Source organism: Ambystoma mexicanum, chromosome 5p (genome assembly GCF_040938575.1).
Source record: "Ambystoma mexicanum isolate Mex_15411 chromosome 5p, UKY_AmexF1_1, whole genome shotgun sequence".
NCBI classification, from domain to species: domain Eukaryota; kingdom Metazoa; phylum Chordata; class Amphibia; order Caudata; family Ambystomatidae; genus Ambystoma; species Ambystoma mexicanum.
The window spans coordinates 741,310,502-741,331,659 of NC_090930.1; the positions used below are offsets into that span (position 1 = coordinate 741,310,502).

A 21,158-nucleotide genomic window follows, 5' to 3' on the forward strand; every position below is an offset into this window, starting at 1 on the left:
CAACCTTAACTCTATGAAAAGAAAAATGTACACACTATGTGCAGTAGATTCTCTGCTCACTGGAACATGCAGAAACAACATTGATGTGAAAAGATTGGAAAAAGCCCTATTTTATTAACATTAAAAAATGTTATACAATTATTTTGGTGAATCATATTCACTTTCACAATCATTCCTATGTTTCAAGCAATTTGATGGTCTTATTAAATGTGTAAAAAATGTAATTCTTTGAGTTGACAAACTGTATGGAGAGCAAACTTTTTATAACTTACAAGAGTTATGAGTTCTAGAAAGTAGTGCATTTACTGATCAAGTGCCATTGTTTAAATGTACTTACTTTATTTGGATCACACCTTTCTCGAAAGAAGAAATAAACTCTAAATTATCAGGAAACAATTCAACTGATTTTAGGGGCCTCCTGGGCTTTCAATGCAAATCGCTGAGATCAAAAGCCAGTTTAATAGCCATTATACCTTGGAGCTTTGGAGATATGAGAGTGGGCAGTTTCTTTGTGGCAAAAGAGAGTCATCCCCAGAAACTATTAATATTCTTTGGTCAAAGAAGACTGCCATCAAAGTGGGCTGTAAAGCAAAGCTATTGCTGTTATATCTATCTGCAAATGAAAGGCAACTCTAAAAGAGAAGCAGCCCCAAGGTCCCACCGAGACTTGAACTCGCATCGCTGGATTCAGAGTCCAGAGTGCTAACCATTACACCATGGAACCCACATATTCAGTAGCATGATGCACTTCATTCTGGAAAAACAGAGCACATCAGAGAAAATATGTAATATTCCTATATCATTAGACTCCAGAGGAAGAATTTGATCCAAATGAGACATGAAGCCAATACTTTGCGATTGCACAGCATCCAACAGCAACAGTGCTGCTTCGATATAATATCAGTAAACGGTTACTATAGGTCAGTAAAAATCTTGACTGTGCCCTATATTCTCATTGCCCTTATGAAGCTCTGCTCAACAAGGGTTCCATGGTGTAATGGTTAGCACTTTGGACTTTGAATCCAGCGATCCGAGTTCAAGTCTCGGTGGAACCTCTCTCTTGCTCTAACACACTTTGTCTCCTTGTTGTCTTAAATTATAGGCCAAAGATAGTAATATTCATAAGGTTAGTGGTGTAGGGTATTCATTTTCGCTCTCACTCTCTGGCATAACTTTTCATAAAAATCCACTTTTGTGCCTAGCACCTTAACCTTTATGCATTTTTTTTAAATGTATGAACAGTGAGGTCATTCTGAGTCGATGGGCAGATCTGCATCGGAAACATACATAAAAGATTTGAAATTTTCAAACTTAACTCAATGTTAAGAAACATGCTCAATCTGTGACCCAATGGATTCTCTTTTTACTTGAAGATGCAGCAACAACATTAATAATACCATTTTGGGAAAAGCAGCTCTATTGTATCGCCATTCTCTTTCAAAATTGTTAAAGGGTTAATCCTATGAAAAGCGACCACATTCAGAATCAATGATATTAATCAAGCGTCTTAACAGCCTTTACATGTTTGTAAAATGAAGGTATCAGTTTGAGATGAAAAATAGAACGAAGAACACACTTTTCTTAATTCACAAAAGGCCTGAGGTGTATAAATACTGTTTGTACCGACCAAGGGCCCATTCGTGAATGTACTTACTTTAGTTGGATCATACCTTTCTTCAAAGAAGACATCCACAATAAACCATAAGGGAAAGGTTTGACTGATGGTAAACTCTTACAGAGATTTGAATGCAAATTATTGGATTCAACCTCCAGGGTGCTACCATTACACCATGGGTCTTTCACACCACAGAAAGTGGTGGGTTTCATTGTGGCTAAAGAGCGTCATCCATGGAAATTCTTTCTTTTTTCAAATGCACCCAGGGAATAATGCTATGAAAGTGGGCGACACAGCAGCGTCATTGCTATTAAAACAAGACACTGAGAGGAAAACAAACACAGTAATTCCCAAGGTCCCACCGAGATTTGAACTCGGATCGCTGGATTCAGAGTCCAGAGTGCTAACCATTACACCATGGAACCTACATACTTAGTGACATGATGAACGTCATTGCAGCAAAAAAAGAGCCTTTTAGAGAATGTATGCAATATTCTTTTATCTTATGCCTCCAGAGGAAGAATCCTATCCAAATGAGCTGTAAAGCAAAGAGTTTGCTATTGCGCAACAACCAACTAAACAGTTCCACATTTGCATAATATCCGTGGGCTAGGAATATGAGTTTGTTAAAATGATGCATGAGATCTCGATTCTCATTTCTGTTACAACTCTGTCAGGTTGCACCAGCAAGGGGCCCATGGTGTAATGGTTAGCAAAGAACATTACTGAAGGGCCCCTCGGCCAGCCAGAAAGCCAAAATGGAGAGAACGGGCATGAACTGGTTGTGAATGAGCTTCAAAATGCGTTCACAGGTAATTGAACTGGTGATCTCCTCAGTTTATACACCTGGAACTCCTGTCAATAGCAACAGTCGGCAGCTGGGTTGCCAGACATTTCGTCGAAAAAAATTTGTCGACAGGACAATTGGTCGAAACCATTTGGTCGAAAACCAAATGGTCGAATTGCTTTGTTTTTTATTTTCAAATTTTTTTTTGGGGGGGGGTTTGGGGGGTCCCCCCAACCCCCTTTTTTTCTAAAAACCCCTTTTTTTCCGTAAACTACAACCTAAAAAATATATATATAAATAAATAAAAAAATCGACCATTTGGCTTTCGACCAAATTACGTCGACCAAATGTCTTTCGACGAAATGTCTTTCGACGAAATGTCCGGACAGCGGCAGCTGGTCTGTGTCAGTAATGGCAATTTGATTTTGCCATTTTCACAACTCCCTAATAAATGAACAAAATGTTCCATTTGTAGGCACAGTTACATGCTATGGTATGTATACCATGCTTAATAACCACCATAGGAGGCTCAGAGCACCATCCGCATTCTTACGTACAAAACATGTAAGGAAATAATCAGATCTTTTGCTCTGCAGGAGTCAGGCTTCTTTAAAGCCTGACAAAGTGGCAGAGTGCCATTGTAAACCGAGGCATGATGAAACCATGCCCAAGAACCCAGGCAGGTTAAACCTTTCCACTCATGCCCCTAGGCCCCGATCGGCCACGAACGGCCAGGTTCTATAGACAGGGCAGCTGGCATGGATTATGGACACTTTTAAAATAGGGTGGTTTTTCAACCTTATCTCCTCTGGGAGCAAAGCGCTGGACAGGGTTTCCTGTACGTTTTTGAGGTTCGCAGGGATCTATGTGTGGATGTTTCTTGGTGTGAAAAGCATGACACCTTTTGGGGTGACACCAGGCTCTTCTGGGAGTTAATTTGCATAATCTCTACTTTCTATTTTATGTGACATGGGCTGCAGTTACATTGTTCTGTTAATAGAGGGCAACACACAGGTCATAGTTCCAAACAGGGGTGCACAGTCTGCTTGCTAGCTTACATTTACAGTTCTATTTGGGATTCACCGCCTTTTCATAAACTGAGTACTCTTCCGGAGTATTTCTAACTTATGTAGGTGTTTTGGGGGTGTTACGTGCCTTTGTATGACTGCTGCAAACCACTTGATATTAGACATTGATTGGAAACGACATAAAAAATCCTGACACATATTGTAAGCGGACATAAAATGACCTATATTAGCTAATATAAGTAAACAGACATCACTCCCCCCTCCCCACAAAAAGGGATGTATGCGTACACAAAAAATAAAAATGAAAAACAAGCAACTACTGCAGTTAAAATCTAAAAATGTTAATTCAGTTACATGATCATGACTCGGAAGGGGAAGTTAAAAAGTAAAAAAACACACGGTAGGAGAGAGGTTAGCTTTACATGCCATGAGGGAGGAAGAGGTCTTCCAAGCACTGTTGTGTATGTTGGTCAATCCCTCTGAAACGCAAAAGGGATGTGCACATAGAAATCAAAGCAGAGTCATCCAGAGAGACTATTTAATTCTTTTTTTTTCAAATTCTCAAAAGGAAGCTGCTATCAAATTGAACTATTCATCACAGCCACTGCTAGGAAATCTATGTGCATAAAATGACAATACACCCAAAGGAAAACAAAATATAGCTATAACATGTCAGATTACTAAATTCAGAGTCCAGCCTACTAACCATTAGACCATGGAACCTAAATACTTCCGCAAATGCTGAACTTCATTATGCCAAAACAGAGGCAGTCAGAAACAATATTTAATATTGCTTAATCATATGCCTCAAGAGGAAGAATTTGATCTACATGCTCTATAAAGCACAGAGATTGCTATAGCACAACGTCAATCGACAACATCGCTGTGTTTGTATGATATCAGTCAATTGGGACTATGAATCTGTAAAAATTGTAAATGTGCTCTATATTGCCATTTCTGATTCAACGCTCTCAGGTGCATCTTGCAAGGGTTCCATGGTGTAATGGTTAGCACTTCGGACTTTGAATCCAACGATCCGAGTTCAAGTCTCGGTGGGACCGTTATCTTGCTCTTACACTCCATTTTCTAATTTCTCAAATTACAATTCAACAGAGTTAATATTCAGAAGTTCAGTCGACTCTCTCTGCACGACATTACATTTAAATGCACTTTGGTGCCTGATACCAATACAGTGATGCAACTACATATCGTTAATGTACAATCCCTAAGGTCAATCAGAGTGGGCACCCAGATATCTCTCAGAAACATTTTCCACAGATGAATAATGTCCAACCTTAACTCTATGAAAAGAAAAATGTACACACTATGTGCAGTAGATTCTCTGCTCACTGGAACATGCAGAAACAACATTGATGTGAAAAGATTGGAAAAAGCCCTATTTTATTAACATTAAAAAATGTTATACAATTATATTGGTGAATCATATTCACTTTCACAATCATTCCTATGTTTCAAGCAATTTGATGGTCTTATTAAATGTGTAAAAAATGTAATTCTTTGAGTTGACAAACTGTATGGAGAGCAAACTTTTTATAACTTACAAGAGTTATGAGTTCTAGAAAGTAGTGCATTTACTGATCAAGTGCCCTTGTTTAAATGTACTTACTTTATTTGGATCACACCTTTCTCGAAAGAAGAAATAAACTCTAAATTATCAGGAAACAATTCAACTGATTTTAGGGGCCTCCTGGGCTTTCAATGCAAATCGCTGAGATCAAAAGCCAGTTTAATAGCCATTATACCTTAGAGCTTTGGAGATATGAGAGTGGGCAGTTTCTTTGTGGCAAAAGAGAGTCATCCCCAGAAACTATTAATATTCTTTGGTCAAAGAAGACTGCCATCAAAGTGGGCTGTAAAGCAAAGCTATTGCTGTTATATCTATCTGCAAATGAAAGGCAACTCTAAAAGAGAAGCAGCCCCAAGGTCCCACCGAGACTTGAACTCGCATCGCTGGATTCAGAGTCCAGAGTGCTAACCATTACACCATGGAACCCACATATTCAGTAGCATGATGCACTTCATTCTGGAAAAACAGAGCACATCAGAGAAAATATGTAATATTCCTATATCATTAGACTCCAGAGGAAGAATTTGATCCAAATGAGACATGAAGCCAATACTTTGCGATTGCACAGCATCCAACAGCAACAGTGCTGCTTCGATATAATATCAGTAAACGGTTACTATAGGTCAGTAAAAATCTTGACTGTGCCCTATATTCTCATTGCCCTTATGAAGCTCTGCTCAACAAGGGTTCCATGGTGTAATGGTTAGCACTTTGGACTTTGAATCCAGCGATCCGACTTCAAGTCTCGGTGGAACCTCTCTCTTGCTCTAACACACTTCGTCTCCTTGTTGTCTTAAATTATAGGCCAAAGATAGTAATATTCATAAGGTTAGTGGCGTAGGGTATTCATTTTCGCTCTCACTCTCTGGCATAACTTTTCATAAAAATCCACTTTTGTGCCTAGCACCTTAACCTTTATGCATTTTTTTTAAATGTATGATCAGTGAGGTCATTCTGAGTCGATGGGCAGATCTGCATCGGAAACATACATAAAAGATTTGGAATTTTCAAACTTAACTCAATGTTAAGAAACATGCTCAATCTGTGACCCAATGGATTCTCTTTTTACTTGAAGATGCAGCAACAACATTAATAATACCATTTTGGGAAAAGCAGCTCTATTGTATCGCCATTCTCTTTCAAAATTGTTAAAGGGTTAATCATATGAAAAGCGACCACATTCAGAATCAATGATATTAATCAAGCGTCTTAACAGCCTTTACATGTTTGTAAAATGAAGGTATCAGTTTGAGATGAAAAATAGAACGAAGAACACACTTTTCTTAATTCACAAAAGGCCTGAGGTGTATAAATACTGTTTGTACCGACCAAGGGCCCATTCGTGAATGTACTTACTTTAGTTGGATCATACCTTTCTTCAAAGAAGACATCCACAATAAACCATAAGGGAAAGGTTTGACTGATGGTAAACTCTTACAGAGATTTGAATGCAAATTATTGGATTCAACCTCCAGGGTGCTACCATTACACCATGGGTCTTTCACACCACAGAAAGTGGTGGGTTTCATTGTGGCTAAAGAGCGTCATCCATGGAAAATCTTTCTTTTTTCAAATGCACCCAGGGAATAATGCTATGAAAGTGGGCGACACAGCAGCGTCATTGCTATTAAAACAAGACACTGAGAGGAAAACAAACACAGTAATTCCCAAGGTCCCACCGAGATTTGAACTCGGATCGCTGGATTTAGAGTCCAGAGTGCTAACCATTACACCATGGAACCTACATACTTAGTGACATGATGAACGTCATTGCAGCAAAAAAAGAGCCTTTTAGAGAATGTATGCAATATTCTTTTATCTTATGCCTCCAGAGGAAGAATCCTATCCAAATGAGTTGTAAAGCAAAGAGTTTGCTATTGCGCAACAACCAACTAAACAGTTCCACATTTGCATAATATCCGTGGGCTAGGAATATGAGTTTGTTAAAATGATGCATGAGATCTCGATTCTCATTTCTGTTACAACTCTGTCAGGTTGCACCAGCAAGGGGCCCATGGTGTAATGGTTAGCAAAGAACATTACTGAAGGGCCCCTCGGCCAGCCAGAAAGCCAAAATGGAGAGAACGGGCATGAACTGGTTGTGAATGAGCTTCAAAATGCGTTCACAGGTAATTGAACTGGTGATCTCCTCAGTTTATACACCTGGAACTCCTGTCAATAGCAACAGTCGGCAGCTGGGTTGCCAGACATTTCGTCGAAAAAAATTTGTCGACAGGACAATTGGTCGAAACCATTTGGTCGAAAACCAAATGGTCGAATTGCTTTGTTTTTTATTTTCACATTTTTTTTGGGGGGGGGGTTTGGGGGGTCCCCCCAACCCCCTTTTTTTCTAAAAACCCCTTTTTTTCCGTAAACTACAACCTAAAAAATATATATATAAATAAATAAAAAAATCGACCATTTGGCTTTCGACCAAATTACGTCGACCAAATGTCTTTCGACGAAATGTCTTTCGACGAAATGTCCGGACAGCGGCAGCTGGTCTGTGTCAGTAATGGCAATTTGATTTTGCCATTTTCACAACTCCCTAATAAATGAACAAAATGTTCCATTTGTAGGCACAGTTACATGCTATGGTATGTATACCATGCTTAATAACCACCATAGGAGGCTCAGAGCACCATCCGCATTCTTACGTACAAAACATGTAAGGAAATAATCAGATCTTTTGCTCTGCAGGAGTCAGGCTTCTTTAAAGCCTGACAAAGTGGCAGAGTGCCATTGTAAACTGAGGCATGATGAAACCATGCCCAAGAACCCAGGCAGGTTAAACCCTTCCACTCATGCCCCTAGGCCCCGAATGGCCACGAACGGCCAGGTTCTATAGACAGGGCAGCTGGCATGGATTATGGACACTTTTAACATAGGGTGGTTTTTCAACCTTATCTCCTCTGGGAGCAAAGCGCTGGACAGGGTTTCCTGTACGTTTTTGAGGTTCGCAGGGATCTATGTGTGGATGTTTCTTGGTGTGAAAAGCATGACACCTTTTGGGGTGACACCAGGCTCTTCTGGGAGTTAATTTGCATAATCTCTACTTTCTATTTTATGTGACATGGGCTGCAGTTACATTGTTCTGTTAATAGAGGGCAACACACAGGTCATAGTTCCAAACAGGGGTGCACAGTCTGCTTGCTAGCTTACATTTACAGTTCTATTTGGGATTCACCGCCTTTTCATAAACTGAGTACTCTTCCGGAGTATTTCTAACTTATGTAGGTGTTTTGGGGGTGTTACGTGCCTTTGTATGACTGCTGCAAACCACTTGATATTAGACATTGATTGGAAACGACATAAAAAATCCTGACACATATTGTAAGCGGACATAAAATGACCTATATTAGCTAATATAAGTAAACAGACATCACTCCCCCCTCCCCACAAAAAGGGATGTATGCGTACACAAAAAATAAAAATGAAAAACAAGCAACTACTGCAGTTAAAATCTAAAAATGTAAATTCAGTTACATGATCATGACTCGGAAGGGGAAGTTAAAAAGTAAAAAAACACACGGTAGGAGAGAGGTTAGCTTTACATGCCATGAGGGAGGAAGAGGTCTTCCAAGCACTGTTGTGTATGTTGGTCAATCCCTCTGAAACGCAAAAGGGATGTGCACATAGAAATCAAAGCAGAGTCATCCAGAGAGACTATTTAATTCTTTTTTTTTTCAAATTCTCAAAAGGAAGCTGCTATCAAATTGAACTATTCATCACAGCCACTGCTAGGAAATCTATGTGCATAAAATGACAATACACCCAAAGGAAAACAAAATATAGCTATAACATGTCAGATTACTAAATTCAGAGTCCAGCCTACTAACCATTAGACCATGGAACCTAAATACTTCCGCAAATGCTGAACTTCATTATGCCAAAACAGAGGCAGTCAGAAACAATATTTAATATTGCTTAATCATATGCCTCAAGAGGAAGAATTTGATCTACATGCTCTACAAAGCACAGAGATTGCTATAGCACAACGTCAATCGACAACATCGCTGTGTTTGTATGATATCAGTCAATTGGGACTATGAATCTGTAAAAATTGTAAATGTGCTCTATATTGCCATTTCTGATTCAACGCTCTCAGGTGCATCTTGCAAGGGTTCCATGGTGTAATGGTTAGCACTTCGGACTTTGAATCCAACGATCCGAGTTCAAGTCTCGGTGGGACCGTTATCTTGCTCTTACACTCCATTTTCTAATTTCTCAAATTACAATTCAACAGAGTTAATATTCAGAAGTTCAGTCGACTCTCTCTGCACGACATTACATTTAAATGCACTTTGGTGCCTGATACCAATACAGTGATGCAACTACATATCGTTAATGTACAATCCCTAAGGTCAATCAGAGTGGGCACCCAGATATCTCTCAGAAACATTTTCCACAGATGAATAATGTCCAACCTTAACTCTATGAAAAGAAAAATGTACACACTATGTGCAGTAGATTCTCTGCTCACTGGAACATGCAGAAACAACATTGATGTGAAAAGATTGGAAAAAGCCCTATTTTATTAACATTAAAAAATGTTATACAATTATTTTGGTGAATCATATTCACTTTCACAATCATTCCTATGTTTCAAGCAATTTGATGGTCTTATTAAATGTGTAAAAAATGTAATTCTTTGAGTTGACAAACTGTATGGAGAGCAAACTTTTTATAACTTACAAGAGTTATGAGTTCTAGAAAGTAGTGCATTTACTGATCAAGTGCCATTGTTTAAATGTACTTACTTTATTTGGATCACACCTTTCTCGAAAGAAGAAATAAACTCTAAATTATCAGGAAACAATTCAACTGATTTTAGGGGCCTCCTGGGCTTTCAATGCAAATCGCTGAGATCAAAAGCCAGTTTAATAGCCATTATACCTTGGAGCTTTGGAGATATGAGAGTGGGCAGTTTCTTTGTGGCAAAAGAGAGTCATCCCCAGAAACTATTAATATTCTTTGGTCAAAGAAGACTGCCATCAAAGTGGGCTGTAAAGCAAAGCTATTGCTGTTATATCTATCTGCAAATGAAAGGCAACTCTAAAAGAGAAGCAGCCCCAAGGTCCCACCGAGACTTGAACTCGCATCGCTGGATTCAGAGTCCAGAGTGCTAACCATTACACCATGGAACCCACATATTCAGTAGCATGATGCACTTCATTCTGGAAAAACAGAGCACATCAGAGAAAATATGTAATATTCCTATATCATTAGACTCCAGAGGAAGAATTTGATCCAAATGAGACATGAAGCCAATACTTTGCGATTGCACAGCATCCAACAGCAACAGTGCTGCTTCGATATAATATCAGTAAACGGTTACTATAGGTCAGTAAAAATCTTGACTGTGCCCTATATTCTCATTGCCCTTATGAAGCTCTGCTCAACAAGGGTTCCATGGTGTAATGGTTAGCACTTTGGACTTTGAATCCAGCGATCCGAGTTCAAGTCTCGGTGGAACCTCTCTCTTGCTCTAACACACTTTGTCTCCTTGTTGTCTTAAATTATAGGCCAAAGATAGTAATATTCATAAGGTTAGTGGTGTAGGGTATTCATTTTCGCTCTCACTCTCTGGCATAACTTTTCATAAAAATCCACTTTTGTGCCTAGCACCTTAACCTTTATGCATTTTTTTTAAATGTATGAACAGTGAGGTCATTCTGAGTCGATGGGCAGATCTGCATCGGAAACATACATAAAAGATTTGAAATTTTCAAACTTAACTCAATGTTAAGAAACATGCTCAATCTGTGACCCAATGGATTCTCTTTTTACTTGAAGATGCAGCAACAACATTAATAATACCATTTTGGGAAAAGCAGCTCTATTGTATCGCCATTCTCTTTCAAAATTGTTAAAGGGTTAATCCTATGAAAAGCGACCACATTCAGAATCAATGATATTAATCAAGCGTCTTAACAGCCTTTACATGTTTGTAAAATAAAGGTATCAGTTTGAGATGAAAAATAGAACGAAGAACACACTTTTCTTAATTCACAAAAGGCCTGAGGTGTATAAATACTGTTTGTACCGACCAAGGGCCCATTCGTGAATGTACTTACTTTAGTTGGATCATACCTTTCTTCAAAGAAGACATCCACAATAAACCATAAGGGAAAGGTTTGACTGATGGTAAACTCTTACAGAGATTTGAATGCAAATTATTGGATTCAACCTCCAGGGTGCTACCATTACACCATGGGTCTTTCACACCACAGAAAGTGGTGGGTTTCATTGTGGCTAAAGAGCGTCATCCATGGAAAATCTTTCTTTTTTCAAATGCACCCAGGGAATAATGCTATGAAAGTGGGCGACACAGCAGCGTCATTGCTATTAAAACAAGACACTGAGAGGAAAACAAACACAGTAATTCCCAAGGTCCCACCGAGATTTGAACTCGGATCGCTGGATTCAGAGTCCAGAGTGCTAACCATTACACCATGGAACCTACATACTTAGTGACATGATGAACGTCATTGCAGCAAAAAAAGAGCCTTTTAGAGAATGTATGCAATATTCTTTTATCTTATGCCTCCAGAGGAAGAATCCTATCCAAATGAGCTGTAAAGCAAAGAGTTTGCTATTGCGCAACAACCAACTAAACAGTTCCACATTTGCATAATATCCGTGGGCTAGGAATATGAGTTTGTTAAAATGATGCATGAGATCTCGATTCTCATTTCTGTTACAACTCTGTCAGGTTGCACCAGCAAGGGGCCCATGGTGTAATGGTTAGCAAAGAACATTACTGAAGGGCCCCTCGGCCAGCCAGAAAGCCAAAATGGAGAGAACGGGCATGAACTGGTTGTGAATGAGCTTCAAAATGCGTTCACAGGTAATTGAACTGGTGATCTCCTCAGTTTATACACCTGGAACTCCTGTCAATAGCAACAGTCGGCAGCTGGGTTGCCAGACATTTCGTCGAAAAAAATTTGTCGACAGGACAATTGGTCGAAACCATTTGGTCGAAAACCAAATGGTCGAATTGCTTTGTTTTTTATTTTCACATTTTTTTTTGGGGGGGAGTTTGGGGGGTCCCCCCAACCCCCTTTTTTTCTAAAAACCCCTTTTTTTCCGTAAACTACAACCTAAAAAATATATATATAAATAAATAAAAAAATCGACCATTTGGCTTTCGACCAAATTACGTCGACCAAATGTCTTTCGACGAAATGTCTTTCGACGAAATGTCCGGACAGCGGCAGCTGGTCTGTGTCAGTAATGGCAATTTGATTTTGCCATTTTCACAACTCCCTAATAAATGAACAAAATGTTCCATTTGTAGGCACAGTTACATGCTATGGTATGTATACCATGCTTAATAACCACCATAGGAGGCTCAGAGCACCATCCGCATTCTTACGTACAACACATGTAAGGAAATAATCAGATCTTTTGCTCTGCAGGAGTCAGGCTTCTTTAAAGCCTGACAAAGTGGCAGAGTGCCATTGTAAACTGAGGCATGATGAAACCATGCCCAAGAACCCAGGCAGGTTAAACCCTTCCACTCATGCCCCTAGGCCCCAGACAGGGCAGCTGGCATGGATTATGGACACTTTTAACATAGGGTGGTTTTTCAACCTTATCTCCTCTGGGAGCAAAGCGCTGGACAGGGTTTCCTGTACGTTTTTGAGGTTTGCAGGGATCTATGTGTGGATGTTTCTTGGTGTGAAAAGCATGACACCTTTTGGGGTGACACCAGGCTCTTCTGGGAGTTAATTTGCATAATCTCTACTTTCTATTTTATGTGACATGGGCTGCAGTTACATTGTTCTGTTAATAGAGGGCAACACACAGGTCATAGTTCCAAACAGGGGTGCACAGTCTGCTTGCTAGCTTACATTTACAGTTCTATTTGGGATTCACCGCCTTTTCATAAACTGAGTACTCTTCCGGAGTATTTCTAACTTATGTAGGTGTTTTGGGGGTGTTACGTGCCTTTGTATGACTGCTGCAAACCACTTGATATTAGACATTGATTGGAAACGACATAAAAAATCCTGACACATATTGTAAGCGGACATAAAATGACCTATATTAGCTAATATAAGTAAACAGACATCACTCCCCCCTCCCCACAAAAAGGGATGTATGCGTACACAAAAAATAAAAATGAAAAACGAGCAACTACTGCAGTTAAAATCTAAAAATGTAAATTCAGTTACATGATCATGACTCGGAAGGGGAAGTTAAAAAGTAAAAAAACACACGGTAGGAGAGAGGTTAGCTTTACATGCCATGAGGGAGGAAGAGGTCCTCCAAGCACTGTTGTGTATGTTGGTCAATCCCTCTGAAACGCAAAAGGGATGTGCACATAGAAATCAAAGCAGAGTCATCCAGAGAGACTATTTAATTCTTTTTTTTTCAAATTCTCAAAAGGAAGCTGCTATCAAATTGAACTATTCATCACAGCCACTGCTAGGAAATCTATGTGCATAAAATGACAATACACCCAAAGGAAAACAAAATATAGCTATAACATGTCAGATTACTAAATTCAGAGTCCAGCCTACTAACCATTAGACCATGGAACCTAAATACTTCCGCAAATGCTGAACTTCATTATGCCAAAACAGAGGCAGTCAGAAACAATATTTAATATTGCTTAATCATATGCCTCAAGAGGAAGAATTTGATCTACATGCTCTATAAAGCACAGAGATTGCTATAGCACAACGTCAATCGACAACATCGCTGTGTTTGTATGATATCAGTCAATTGGGACTATGAATCTGTAAAAATTGTAAATGTGCTCTATATTGCCATTTCTGATTCAACGCTCTCAGGTGCATCTTGCAAGGGTTCCATGGTGTAATGGTTAGCACTTCGGACTTTGAATCCAACGATCCGAGTTCAAGTCTCGGTGGGACCGTTATCTTGCTCTTACACTCCATTTTCTAATTTCTCAAATTACAATTCAACAGAGTTAATATTCAGAAGTTCAGTCGACTCTCTCTGCACGACATTACATTTAAATGCACTTTGGTGCCTGATACCAATACAGTGATGCAACTACAAATCGTTAATGTACAATCCCTAAGGTCAATCAGAGTGGGCACCCAGATATCTCTCAGAAACATTTTCCACAGATGAATAATGTCCAACCTTAACTCTATGAAAAGAAAAATGTACACACTATGTGCAGTAGATTCTCTGCTCACTGGAACATGCAGAAACAACATTGATGTGAAAAGATTGGAAAAAGCCCTATTTTATTAACATTAAAAAATGTTATACAATTATTTTGGTGAATCATATTCACTTTCACAATCATTCCTATGTTTCAAGCAATTTGATGGTCTTATTAAATGTGTAAAAAATGTAATTCTTTGAGTTGACAAACTGTATGGAGAGCAAACTTTTTATAACTTACAAGAGTTATGAGTTCTAGAAAGTAGTGCATTTACTGATCAAGTGCCATTGTTTAAATGTACTTACTTTATTTGGATCACACCTTTCTCGAAAGAAGAAATAAACTCTAAATTATCAGGAAACAATTCAACTGATTTTAGGGGCCTCCTGGGCTTTCAATGCAAATCGCTGAGATCAAAAGCCAGTTTAATAGCCATTATACCTTGGAGCTTTGGAGATATGAGAGTGGGCAGTTTCTTTGTGGCAAAAGAGAGTCATCCCCAGAAACTATTAATATTCTTTGGTCAAAGAAGACTGCCATCAAAGTGGGCTGTAAAGCAAAGCTATTGCTGTTATATCTATCTGCAAATGAAAGGCAACTCTAAAAGAGAAGCAGCCCCAAGGTCCCACCGAGACTTGAACTCGCATCGCTGGATTCAGAGTCCAGAGTGCTAACCATTACACCATGGAACCCACATATTCAGTAGCATGATGCACTTCATTCTGGAAAAACAGAGCACATCAGAGAAAATATGTAATATTCCTATATCATTAGACTCCAGAGGAAGAATTTGATCCAAATGAGACATGAAGCCAATACTTTGCGATTGCACAGCATCCAACAGCAACAGTGCTGCTTCGATATAATATCAGTAAACGGTTACTATAGGTCAGTAAAAATCTTGACTGTGCCCTATATTCTCATTGCCCTTATGAAACTCTGCTCAACAAGGGTTCCATGGTGTAATGGTTAGCACTTTGGACTTTGAATCCAGCGATCCGAGTTCAAGTCTCGGTGGAACCTCTCTCTTGCTCTAACACACTTTGTCTCCTTGTTGTCTTAAATTATAGGCCAAAGATAGTAATATTCATAAGGTTAGTGGTGTAGGGTATTCATTTTCGCTCTCACTCTCTGGCATAACTTTTCATAAAAATCCACTTTTGTGCCTAGCACCTTAACCTTTATGCATTTTTTTTAAATGTATGAACAGTGAGGTCATTCTGAGTCGATGGGCAGATCTGCATCGGAAACATACATAAAAGATTTGAAATTTTCAAACTTAACTCAATGTTAAGAAACATGCTCAATCTGTGACCCAATGGATTCTCTTTTTACTTGAAGATGCAGCAACAACATTAATAATACCATTTTGGGAAAAGCAGCTCTATTGTATCGCCATTCTCTTTCAAAATTGTTAAAGGGTTAATCCTATGAAAAGCGACCACATTCAGAATCAATTATATTAATCAAGCGTCTTAACAGCCTTTACATGTTTGTAAAATAAAGGTATCAGTTTGAGATGAAAAATAGAACGAAGAACACACTTTTCTTAATTCACAAAAGGCCTGAGGTGTATAAATACTGTTTGTACCGACCAAGGGCCCATTCGTGAATGTACTTACTTTAGTTGGATCATACCTTTCTTCAAAGAAGACATCCACAATAAACCATAAGGGAAAGGTTTGACTGATGGTAAACTCTTACAGAGATTTGAATGCAAATTATTGGATTCAACCTCCAGGGTGCTACCATTACACCATGGGTCTTTCACACCACAGAAAGTGGTGGGTTTCATTGTGGCTAAAGAGCGTCATCCATGGAAAATCTTTCTTTTTTCAAATGCACCCAGGGAATAATGCTATGAAAGTGGGCGACACAGCAGCGTCATTGCTATTAAAACAAGACACTGAGAGGAAAACAAACACAGTAATTCCCAAGGTCCCACCGAGATTTGAACTCGGATCGTTGGATTCAGAGTCCAGAGTGCTAACCATTACACCATGGAACCTACATACTTAGTGACATGATGAACGTCATTGCAGCAAAAAAAGAGCCTTTTAGAGAATGTATGCAATATTCTTTTATCTTATGCCTCCAGAGGAAGAATCCTATCCAAATGAGCTGTAAAGCAAAGAGTTTGCTATTGCGCAACAACCAACTAAACAGTTCCACATTTGCATAATATCCGTGGGCTAGGAATATGAGTTTGTTAAAATGATGCATGAGATCTCGATTCTCATTTCTGTTACAACTCTGTCAGGTTGCACCAGCAAGGGGCCCATGGTGTAATGGTTAGCAAAGAACATTACTGAAGGGCCCCTTGGCCAGCCAGAAAGCCAAAATGGAGAGAACGGGCATGAACTGGTTGTGAATGAGCTTCAAAATGCGTTCACAGGTAATTGAACTGGTGATCTCCTCAGTTTATACACCTGGAACTCCTGTCAATAGCAACAGTCGGCAGCTGGGTTGCCAGACATTTTGTCGAAAAAAATTTGTCGACAGGACAATTGGTCGAAACCATTTGGTCGAAAACCAAATGGTCGAATTGCTTTGTTTTTTATTTTCACATTTTTTTTGGGGGGGGGTTTGGGGGGTCCCCCCAACCCCCTTTTTTTCTAAAAACCCCTTTTTTTCCGTAAACTACAACCTAAAAAATATATATATAAATAAATAAAAAAATCGACCATTTGGCTTTCGACCAAATTACGTCGACCAAATGTCTTTCGACCAAATGTCCGGACAGCGGCAGCTGGTCTGTGTCAGTAATGGCAATTTGATTTTGCCATTTTCACAACTCCCTAATAAATGAACAAAATGTTCCATTTGTAGGCACAGTTACATACTATGGTATGTATACCATGCTTAATAACCACCATAGGAGGCTCAGAGCACCATCCGCATTCTTACGTACAAAACATGTAAGGAAATAATCAGATCTTTTGCTCTGCAGGAGTCAGGCTTCTTTAAAGCCTGACAAAGTGGCAGAGTGCCATTGTAAACTGAGGCATGATGAAACCATGCCCAAGAACCCAGGCAGGTTAAACCCTTCCACTCATGCCCCTAGGCCCCGAATGGCCACGAACGGCCAGGTTCTATAGACAGGGCAGCTGGCATGGATTATGGACACTTTTAACATAGGGTGGTTTTTCAACCTTATCTCCTCTGGGAGCAAAGCGCTGGACAGGGTTTCCTGTACGTTTTTGAGGTTCGCAGGGATCTATGTGTGGATGTTTCTTGGTGTGAAAAGCATGACACCTTTTGGGGTGACACCAGGCTCTTCTGGGAGTTAATTTGCATAATCTCTACTTTCTATTTTATGTGACATGGGCTGCAGTTACATTGTTCTGTTAATAGAGGGCAACACACAGGTCATAGTTCCAAACAGGGGTGCACAGTCTGCTTGCTAGCTTGCATTTACAGTTCTATTTGGGATTCACCGCCTTTTCGTAAACTGAGTACTCTTCCGGAGTATTTCTAACTTATGTAGGTGTTTTGGGGGTGTTACGTGCCTTTGTATGACTGCTGCAAACCACTTGATATTAGACATTGATTGGAAACGACATAAAAAATCCTGACACATATTGTAAGCGGACATAAAATGACCTATATTAGCTAATATAAGTAAACAGACATCACTCCCCCCTCCCCACAAAAAGGGATGTATGCGTACACAAAAAATAAAAATGAAAAACGAGCAACTACTGCAGTTAAAATCTAAAAATGTAAATTCAGTTACATGATCATGACTCGGAAGGGGAAGTTAAAAAGTAAAAAAACACACGGTAGGAGAGAGGTTAGCTTTACATGCCATGAGGGAGGAAGAGGTCTTCCAAGCACTGTTGTGTATGTTGGTCAATCCCTCTGAAACGCAAAAGGGATGTGCACATAGAAATCAAAGCAGAGTCATCCAGAGAGACTATTTAATTCTTTTTTTTTTCAAATTCTCAAAAGGAAGCTGCTATCAAATTGAACTATTCATCACAGCCACTGCTAGGAAATCTATGTGCATAAAATACAATACACCCAAAGGAAAACAAAATATAGCTATAACATGTCAGATTACTAAATTCAGAGTCCAGCCTACTAACCATTAGACCATGGAACCTAAATACTTCCGCAAATGCTGAACTTCATTATGCCAAAACAGAGGCAGTCAGAAACAATATTTAATATTGCTTAATCATATGCCTCAAGAGGAAGAATTTGATCTACATGCTCTATAAAGCACAGAGATTGCTATAGCACAACGTCAATCGACAACATCGCTGTGTTTGTATGATATCAGTCAATTGGGACTATGAATCTGTAAAAATTGTAAATGTGCTCTATATTGACATTTCTGATTCAACGCTCTCAGGTGCATCTTGCAAGGGTTCCATGGTGTAATGGTTAGCACTTCGGACTTTGAATCCAACGATCCGAGTTCAAGTCTCGGTGGGACCGTTATCTTGCTCTTACACTCCATTTTCTAATTTCTCAAATTACAATTCAACAGAGTTAATATTCAGAAGTTCAGTCGACTCTCTCTGCACGACATTACATTTAAATGCACTTTGGTGCCTGATACCAATACAGTGATGCAACTACATATCGTTAATGTACAATCCCTAAGGTCAATCAGAGTGGGCACCCAGATATCTCTCAGAAACATTTTCCACAGATTAATAATGTCCAACCTTAACTCTATGAAAAGAAAAATGTACACACTATGTGCAGTAGATTCTCTGCTCACTGGAACATGCAGAAACAACATTGATGTGAAAAGATTGGAAAAAGCCCTATTTTATTAACATTAAAAAATGTTATACAATTATTTTGGTGAATCATATTCACTTTCACAATCATTCCTATGTTTCAAGCAATTTGATGGTCTTATTAAATGTGTAAAAAATGTAATTCTTTGAGTTGACAAACTGTATGGAGAGCAAACTTTTTATAACTTACAAGAGTTATGAGTTCTAGAAAGTAGTGCATTTACTGATCAAGTGCCCTTGTTTAAATGTACTTACTTTATTTGGATCACACCTTTCTCGAAAGAAGAAATAAACTCTAAATTATCAGGAAACAATTCAACTGATTTTAGGGGCCTCCTGGGCTTTCAATGCAAATCGCTGAGATCAAAAGCCAGTTTAATAGCCATTATACCTTGGAGCTTTGGAGATATGAGAGTGGGCAGTTTCTTTGTGGCAAAAGAGAGTCATCCCCAGAAACTATTAATATTCTTTGGTCAAAGAAGACTGCCATCAAAGTGGGCTGTAAAGCAAAGCTATTGCTGTTATATCTATCTGCAAATGAAAGGCAACTCTAAAAGAGAAGCAGCCCCAAGGTCCCACCGAGACTTGAACTCGGATCGCTGGATTCAGAGTCCAGAGTGCTAACCATTACACCATGGAACCCACATATTCAGTAGCATGATGCACTTCATTCTGGAAAAACAGAGCACATCAGAGAAAATATGTAATATTCCTATATCATTAGACTCCAGGGGAAGAATTTGATCCAAATGAGACATGAAGCCAATACTTTGCGATTGCACAGCATCCAACAGCAACAGTGCTGCTTCGATATAATATCAGTAAACGGTTACTATAAGTCAGTAAAAATCTTGACTGTGCCCTATATTCTCATTGCCCTTATGAAGCTCTGTTCAACAAGGGTTCCATGGTGTAATGGTTAGCACTTTGGACTTTGAATCCAGCGATCCGAGTTCAAGTCTCGGTGGAACCTCTCTCTTGCTCTAACACACTTTGTCTCCTTGTTGTCTTAAATTATAGGCCAAAGATAGTAATATTCATAAGGTTAGTGGTGTAGGGTATTCATTTTCGCTCTCACTCTCTGGCATAACTTTTCATAAAAATCCACTTTTGTGCCTAGCACCTTAACCTTTATGCATTTTTTTTAAATGTATGAACAGTGAGGTCATTCTGAGTCGATGGGCAGATCTGCATCGGAAACATACATAAAAGATTTGAAATTTTCAAACTTAACTCAATGTTAAGAAACATGCTCAATCTGTGACCCAATGGATTCTCTTTTTACTTGAAGATGCAGCAACAACATTAATAATACCATTTTGGGAAAAGCAGCTCTATTGTATCGCCATTCTCTTTCAAAATTGTTAAAGGGTTAATCCTATGAAAAGCGACCACATTCAGAATCAATGATATTAATCAAGCGTCTTAACAGCCTTTACATGTTTGTAAAATGAAGGTATCAGTTTGAGATGAAAAATAGAACGAAGAACACACTTTTCTTAATTCACAAAAGGCCTGAGGTGTATAAATACTGTTTGTACCGACCAAGGGCCCATTTGTGAATGTACTTACTTTAGTTGGATCATACCTTTCTTCAAAGAAGACATCCACAATAAACCATAAGGGAAAGGTTTGACTGATGGTAAACTCTTACAGAGATTTGAATGCAAATTATTGGATTCAACCTCCAGGGTGCTACCATTACACCATGGGTCTTTCACACCACAGAAAGTGGTGGGTTTCATTGTGGCTAAAGAGCGTCATCCATGGAAAATCTTTCTTTTTTCAAATGCACCCAGGGAATAATGCTATGAAAGTGGGCGACACAGCAGCGTCATTGCTATTAAAACAAGACACTGAGAGGAAAACAAACACAGTAATTCCCAAGGTCCGATTTGAACTCGGATCGCTGGATTCAGAGTCCAGAGTGCTAACCATTACACCATGGAACCTACATACTTAGTGACATGATGAACGTCATTGCAGCAAAAAAAGAGCCTTTTAGAGAATGTATGCAATATTCTTTTATCTTATGCCTCCAGAGGAAGAATCCTATCCAAATGAGCTGTAAAGCAAAGAGTTTGCTATTGCGCAACAACCAACTAAACAGTTCCACATTTGCATAATATCCGTGGGCTAGGAATATGAGTTTGTTAAAATGATGCATGAGATCTCGATTCTCATTTCTGTTACAACTCTGTCAGGTTGCACCAGCAAGGGGCCCATGGTGTAATGGTT

At 39.1% G+C, this 21,158-nt stretch overlaps 17 non-coding genes across 17 annotated transcripts; 9 read left to right on the forward strand and 8 right to left on the reverse strand.

The window, feature by feature from the left end:
• Nucleotides 1-652: 652 nt before the first annotated feature.
• On the reverse strand, nt 653-724 carry TRNAQ-CUG (transfer RNA glutamine (anticodon CUG)). Its single transcript has one exon. It is a non-coding gene; the product is annotated as a tRNA-Gln (tRNA).
• Nucleotides 725-983: 259 nt separating this feature from the next.
• Nucleotides 984-1,055, forward strand: TRNAQ-UUG (transfer RNA glutamine (anticodon UUG)). The gene has a single exon. It is a non-coding gene; the product is annotated as a tRNA-Gln (tRNA).
• Nucleotides 1,056-1,968: 913 nt separating this feature from the next.
• Nucleotides 1,969-2,040, reverse strand: TRNAQ-CUG (transfer RNA glutamine (anticodon CUG)). Its single transcript has one exon. It is a non-coding gene; the product is annotated as a tRNA-Gln (tRNA).
• A 2,379-nt stretch (nt 2,041-4,419) lies between these two features.
• TRNAQ-UUG (transfer RNA glutamine (anticodon UUG)) lies at nt 4,420-4,491 on the forward strand. The gene has a single exon. It is a non-coding gene; the product is annotated as a tRNA-Gln (tRNA).
• An 881-nt stretch (nt 4,492-5,372) lies between these two features.
• On the reverse strand, nt 5,373-5,444 carry TRNAQ-CUG (transfer RNA glutamine (anticodon CUG)). Its single transcript has one exon. It is a non-coding gene; the product is annotated as a tRNA-Gln (tRNA).
• Nucleotides 5,445-5,703: 259 nt separating this feature from the next.
• TRNAQ-UUG (transfer RNA glutamine (anticodon UUG)) lies at nt 5,704-5,775 on the forward strand. Its single transcript has one exon. It is a non-coding gene; the product is annotated as a tRNA-Gln (tRNA).
• Nucleotides 5,776-9,140: 3,365 nt separating this feature from the next.
• Nucleotides 9,141-9,212, forward strand: TRNAQ-UUG (transfer RNA glutamine (anticodon UUG)). Its single transcript has one exon. It is a non-coding gene; the product is annotated as a tRNA-Gln (tRNA).
• An 881-nt stretch (nt 9,213-10,093) lies between these two features.
• TRNAQ-CUG (transfer RNA glutamine (anticodon CUG)) lies at nt 10,094-10,165 on the reverse strand. The gene has a single exon. It is a non-coding gene; the product is annotated as a tRNA-Gln (tRNA).
• A 259-nt stretch (nt 10,166-10,424) lies between these two features.
• Nucleotides 10,425-10,496, forward strand: TRNAQ-UUG (transfer RNA glutamine (anticodon UUG)). Its single transcript has one exon. It is a non-coding gene; the product is annotated as a tRNA-Gln (tRNA).
• A 913-nt stretch (nt 10,497-11,409) lies between these two features.
• Nucleotides 11,410-11,481, reverse strand: TRNAQ-CUG (transfer RNA glutamine (anticodon CUG)). Its single transcript has one exon. It is a non-coding gene; the product is annotated as a tRNA-Gln (tRNA).
• A 2,352-nt stretch (nt 11,482-13,833) lies between these two features.
• On the forward strand, nt 13,834-13,905 carry TRNAQ-UUG (transfer RNA glutamine (anticodon UUG)). The gene has a single exon. It is a non-coding gene; the product is annotated as a tRNA-Gln (tRNA).
• An 881-nt stretch (nt 13,906-14,786) lies between these two features.
• On the reverse strand, nt 14,787-14,858 carry TRNAQ-CUG (transfer RNA glutamine (anticodon CUG)). The gene has a single exon. It is a non-coding gene; the product is annotated as a tRNA-Gln (tRNA).
• Nucleotides 14,859-15,117: 259 nt separating this feature from the next.
• Nucleotides 15,118-15,189, forward strand: TRNAQ-UUG (transfer RNA glutamine (anticodon UUG)). Its single transcript has one exon. It is a non-coding gene; the product is annotated as a tRNA-Gln (tRNA).
• Nucleotides 15,190-16,102: 913 nt separating this feature from the next.
• On the reverse strand, nt 16,103-16,174 carry TRNAQ-CUG (transfer RNA glutamine (anticodon CUG)). Its single transcript has one exon. It is a non-coding gene; the product is annotated as a tRNA-Gln (tRNA).
• A 2,363-nt stretch (nt 16,175-18,537) lies between these two features.
• On the forward strand, nt 18,538-18,609 carry TRNAQ-UUG (transfer RNA glutamine (anticodon UUG)). Its single transcript has one exon. It is a non-coding gene; the product is annotated as a tRNA-Gln (tRNA).
• Nucleotides 18,610-19,490: 881 nt separating this feature from the next.
• TRNAQ-CUG (transfer RNA glutamine (anticodon CUG)) lies at nt 19,491-19,562 on the reverse strand. Its single transcript has one exon. It is a non-coding gene; the product is annotated as a tRNA-Gln (tRNA).
• A 259-nt stretch (nt 19,563-19,821) lies between these two features.
• On the forward strand, nt 19,822-19,893 carry TRNAQ-UUG (transfer RNA glutamine (anticodon UUG)). Its single transcript has one exon. It is a non-coding gene; the product is annotated as a tRNA-Gln (tRNA).
• The last annotated feature ends 1,265 nt before the right edge of the window (nt 19,894-21,158 follow it).